We start from the raw sequence: 6,000 nt of genomic DNA, 5'->3' as shown, positions 1-6,000 counted from the left end.
AAAAATACAGAAACTGACACTATAGCTCTTTTCACAGAAGACTGTCACAAAGACACTTTACAGAGTAACACAGAAGAGAATTAAACATATCAATAGCATAAGCGACTCCCTTTGGGGAGAAAAACCCTGAAATCTCTGGAGGAACCCGGCTAAGGAGCATACCTATCTTCTGCTGGCCTATAAATGTAATGTATGAAACTAGTCGGTAAACTTAAAAAGTCCATATGGATGGGTGTAGGGTTTGGAGTTCAGCGGGTATGGGGATGAATTTGTAGCTCCAGGATGTGTCAAAGCGTGGGCTGGATGAGGGAGGAGCAGGGCTGCTGCAGTCCATGACCTTAAAGTGGGTTCCAGGGGGTGATTTGAGTGGTCCATGAGCTTTGGGGGGTTGGGGGAGTGGCAGGCAAGAGATTAGCAGAGGTTAGGCACTAAAATGTATTAGTACATAAGAATAAGATTTCCTCATGCACAGAACAGAATGTACCACACATACCTACCTGGTGACCTCCAGAACCACCCCATGAAGCTATAACTGCTTATAAGCATGATTGTAAAGGTGTGTTTTTAATCTTGATTTAAATATTGAGACTGTGTCTGACTCCCTTTAAAATTTTGGAAGGGTGTTCCACAGTATTGGGGCTCTGTAAGAGAATGCTCTACCACCCGTCAGTATTTTTGTGACTACCAGGTACCGTCCAAATTCAGAACGGAGTGACCTTTTGGGCTTATAGGGTAAACGCAGGTTAGTTAGGTAAACTGGTGCAAGACCATGCAGAGCTTTAAAAGTCAGAAGCAGGACTTTGAAATCTGTCCTATACTTGATATATAGCCAGTGCAGGGAGGCTAGCACTGAATAAATATGTTCATGCTTCTTCGTCCTTATCCATTTCTTCCGAGACATTCATTCCACATTATTGGTGTCATATGTGGCGATATGGCAAAATATAGGCAAAATATAGATCATTGATACACAGAGCCACATGACTTGGACTCGACTGTGACTTGAGTCACAAATTTGATGACTTTAGACTTGACTTGCCAAAAAGAAAAATACTTGAGACTTGATGACTCAAGAGACTGACTGTTTTCTCAATGTTTATGCCAGATGCACTTCTCTCTTATTTAAAAAAAAACTTTTTTGGCAATTATTCTTAATTTCCAGTGGGACATATGCATAAGCATTGCTGAGGGCCAATCAAGATGGGTGGGAAAACACAAATACTCAGCTCTAATTGGAGATATCATCATGTTACTCAAAAAATAATGTCAGTTCAACTCGGGGCAACTGCAGCTGCAGGGGTGACTCCGAAAATCATTATTTACGGCTACACAAAATTTGAAGTTGTTGGGGGGGAAAAAAGGACTGCTGTTTGCAAAATCAAAAAATATCAGACGGGATTGCAACAACGTCAAACTTTGTGTGTCATTTGAAAAGCCACAAAAAGAAGTACGTTTGTTTGCTACAGGTAGCATGTGAGCGGTCACACACACACACACACACACACACACACACAGACAAGATCCGCCCAATTTGAATACACCAGGCTATATTGCCTAAACATCGTCCCAATCTTAAAAATAAAATGAAACTTTGAATATTCTGTTTCATAACTCCGAACAGCAAATGTTCAATTATGTTGGCCCAGTGGGTAAACAATGTCTGGGCGATGTAGCCCTGACGTTTAGGAAGCAGGGATTAGCAGTGTATGTTTTCACGTATGGTATTAAAGTCTATCCATGGTTCAAATCTAGTTAATCTAGTTATATACTGTCTTCAGAAAGATTGTTCTCCATTGAATTACAAACATTTATGTTTCAAGAAACTTAATGAAAATGAATACCTATGAATTCCTATATTACAGTTCTTTACAGTGGCAATTGAAATAATGTTTTTAAAGAGGATCAGTTTCATTACAATTGATTTCTCAGGTGAATAACTTTCCAGTCATGGTGATCAGAGCATGACACACAGTATACTGCACCCAACATAAAACATACTAAGCATAGGCTTTGATTAGAGCCATCTGGGGTATTTCAGAAAGCTGGCTAACTGAGTAAGCCTCACTCGCTCTTTTTACTTCAGTCCATGGGCGGAGCTGGTGTGAGTAGCCTCTGCCACACAGTCCAGCTATTTACACCGGTACAAATAGTCTCCGTGACGCTGCCTTTTATTTATTTTTTAATCTAATAAAATCCAACTGTTGTCCAAATTGGAAAACAATAACAATTATTGCAAACATTATCTGTGTGGTGTATTTATGTACTATTATAATGAAACAATATAATATTACTTGAATTGAAAAAAAATTGTTAAATTGCCACCCTACGTTTGAGGCTTGAGGACTTGACACCTGAAATTAGGGACTTGACTTGACCTGAGCTTGGTGACTTGACTTGAGACTTGCACTTAATTAATTGGGACTTCACTAGCGACTTGAAGTTTAAGACTTGAGACTTACTTATGACAAAACTCTATTTATACAGAGCAATTATCAAATGAATATGTAAGACTTTTTCCAGTCCATTTTCCAAAATTTCTGACCCTGTTTAAACTTGCCCCAGAGCTGTTTCATCTTGCCCGGTAAAAAACAAAAACATTAGGCTTAATATTACCTACTTTACGACATGGAAACAGTGTCACAGGCCAGTAATGTCACTGCACCTTTAAGTGTGGTGTCGACGCTAAGGAGAGGAGGAGTGAACGTTGCAGAGTTCTCGAGTGCTGGGGGATTCCTAGAATAAACAGTTCCGTCAGACCCTACTACAGGGTGCGGAGCCTGATTGATTCGATGAGAAAATCTAGAGTAGCGAGGAAAATTTTTTGGTTCGTTTGGAAAGCTTTTGGCCGTTTTGCTGAAATATAACCAATATATTCTTTTTAATTATATCTGCGAATGCGAACTGAACCACAGACTGTCGAAGGATTTCCCCGCTTCCAAAGATGCAGCATATTTCCCTTGGAGTGCTGTCTACGTCCTCCCGAAGCAGGTACGTGTGGAACTGAATGTACAAAGCAAGCAGATAAATTAGGAGTCTCTAAAACTCTGATCAGCACCATTCATTTGTTGTATGTTATAGATTTGGTACATTTCCTGAGTATTTATTTTTAATCAAAATATAACGCACACCAGAGTGCATATGTCAATATGAAGCGCTGCGCTAAAGTGGAGAATAAGTGATGTGTCACCCAGTGGTATTATAATGGTAGTTTCCATTTTGTTCTTGTATTTCATCATAATGTAATATTAAATAAAAATATGTATTTTTTTAAGTGACTGTAGTGAATGCTCTTGGAGAGTATGAACTAGCCTACTCGACGACTATGTAGCTTATTACGAACATGTTATTCGGATGTCATTTTTTTCAGCGTGCTTTGAATGTTTAGGCTATGCCACGATAACCTAATTTCCACTTCTGTCCATCTACGGCAGTCGCTCGCACGACTGTGACTATATTGATCACAATTCGATTCGCCTCATAGCAGAACATTCGCTAAATCAGTTCATAGAATATATATAATTTGGCCCATTAGCTAACTTCCTAGTTAAAATGATTCATTTTTAAATATTATTGCAGTTATACAATATATTTATGTATTTATTTTTATTGCTTCACCATAAGCATTACAGGTTTTTTACCCACATGTAAATCATATTTCAGACTTATTTCAATGACATAAGTCATTTCTATTAATTGGAGGCACCTTTCCAATTCACAGTTTCATGCACGCACATATATGCGGCTAATAGGTCTCTTTTCCCCCACAGCTGTCCAAATGCTCACCAGATTTTCATTTTCGTGGTCAGGATAGCTACAGTTTTCGTGTTCACTGTTATCTTGATTAGCATTGCATATTGGGAAAGGCTAAGTGACTGTAATAGAATTCAGTACTTTGTATGTTGTGGAAAGTAGGCTTCCTCAATGTAAGTGATTGGTTTGTTGCATTAAAATAGTAAACTATTGATCATGATGTCGATATGATCATGGTGTTTTATTGTATAAACATTTATTTAAACCCAACATAATTTATAAATTACAATTATAAGTATAATAAATTAAAATCCTAATTAAAATAATCCTGGAGTGACAGATTAGCATCACGGTTAGGCAACTGGACTTGCCTCTCCAAGGTTGTAGGTTAATTTCCCAGTTGGGGCACTGCTGGTGTACTCTTGAGCTGCTGCTTAGCTGCTGGTCCTTATTTTGCATTGTTTTAAGTAACTAGCCAGCTGTGGAAATTGTCGTGTGTAAAAAGATTGTAAATTGCTCTGCTGAATGCCTTAAAAATGTCAATTAAATAGACTCTAGTTGATTATCTGTCACTCTGAGAATTGTTTGCCATTTGTTTGTGATATTACTCCCACAACTCCAATGCACATTGATTTTGTATATATGTACTTCTAAGTAAGTTTATTTGTTTCTAATTTCTAATTTCTAGATACTATATTGTAATTGTCTGATACCATCTTCGCTTTGTTTGGTTTTTGAATACAGAACGCAAAATTGTGTGGACTTTGGACTTGCAGGGTTTGGAGTTATTATGTTTTTTTTTCTCTCTCATTCCAATCAAAGAGTAGGCCAGAGAAGTCAAAGGTCGAATTCAAAAGGTCGTAAAAGTCACTGGGGAAAGGTCATGCTAAGGCTTTTCTTTGTTGGTTCAGGTGCTCCTCTGTATGCTGTCTAGCTCCCCTTTTGCAACAAATGAGTGTGCTCAGTGTTGTTTATGCAAGGAGACCTACATTGCTGCTCTTTGTAGATAGCCTGATTGATTGATTCTTTGTGTAAATCTTCCTATGAGGTTTTGAAAACATAAATTCACTTGGCCTCTACGTCGCCTCAAGTAATTCCTTTGTCAACAGCAGAAGTCTTAAACTTAACTTTTGATTGGAGATTGCTATTTGTGTCTGCGCATCTGTTGTCCTTAGTACTCTTCTAGTCTGTAGTATTTGCTTACATTTTTTAACTAGCAGCTATCTGTTATTTAGTCAGTAAGACTTGAATCAGCATAGCATATTTGTACTCCATCATTACAGTAGACCAACAGTAAAGCTTTGTACTGTGATAGAATTACTTTGCTGTAGGCTACTGGTTATGCATTTCTTATTCAATTCAGAAATTGACTTTTTGTTACCCTACTAATAGGAATGTACTGTAACTTTTACACCACCCCAGTTTTTGCATGTAGGTATTTCACATGCCTATTTGTAGATGACTGCTCACCCTGAGCACAATGAGAATGTAATATCAGATAAAAAAAACACCTATGTAAAATCTGCTTGCTTGTTTTTTATCAACCAGCTGTAAATAGTATTCCATATTCGGCTCACCTAATGGTGAGAGTAAAGTCCTAAAAAATAATTATCATTGAATTTAAAGAAAACGATACTTCTGATAGCAATAGTGGATAACTTGGGCCCAGAAATGGTTATGTGGTGTTGCGTGGTTGATAATAGTAGTTAATAATAGGGTGCAGGATATTGTGTGTGTTTGTTTCCTTGAAATGTCTTTCAAGGAAGCATTGGGGCAGCACTGTTATGTGTTATCAGTGGGCTTCATATACCACCAAACACAAGTGGATTTGGTGGTGTGGACTGTGAAGATGTACCACTGAGCAACTGGAACAAACATTGTGTCAGTCTGTGCACTTTAGGTGGGAATATGTGAAGTTGACAATTCAAAAAATATTTGACCTGGTTAGTCAGTACATTTTGCCTTCTAAAGGTCTTCAAGACTTGAGATTTAATTTCTCTCTAGGAGAGGCTGACAGTCAGACTTAAATATGCAGTATTCCAGTGACCTCAATTAGAGCTCTAGCAAGTTCTTTTTATCCTTTTCATGATCCCTGGTATGTAGGCCTACTGTATGCAGTTTTCCTCTGAAATGATTCTGATTCATATGGCCATGCTTTATTTTGGAGATAATATTTAATGGTTTGTCTGTGCCTTTACAAGCTTAACAAACCATGAATAAGCAGAAATTAATCATACTGAATGTATTTGT

The 6,000-nt window shown here is 37.8% G+C and overlaps 1 protein-coding gene across 2 annotated transcripts in view; it reads left to right on the top strand.

Moving 5' to 3' along the window:
* The first annotated feature begins 2,762 nt into the window (after positions 1-2,762).
* nrip1b (nuclear receptor interacting protein 1b) overlaps positions 2,763-6,000 on the top strand; it is a 67,215-nt gene continuing 63,977 nt past the window's right edge. For both annotated transcript variants that reach the window (XM_061250132.1, XM_061250133.1), the window contains exon 1: positions 2,763-2,988. The gene's annotated coding sequence lies outside the window, so the exon portion shown is untranslated. The remainder of the gene's footprint in view (positions 2,989-6,000) is intronic.

This window comes from Conger conger, chromosome 7 (genome assembly GCF_963514075.1).
Source record: "Conger conger chromosome 7, fConCon1.1, whole genome shotgun sequence".
Classification (NCBI taxonomy): Eukaryota; Metazoa; Chordata; class Actinopteri; order Anguilliformes; family Congridae; genus Conger; species Conger conger.
This window is presented reverse-complemented; position numbering and strand designations above follow the sequence as displayed.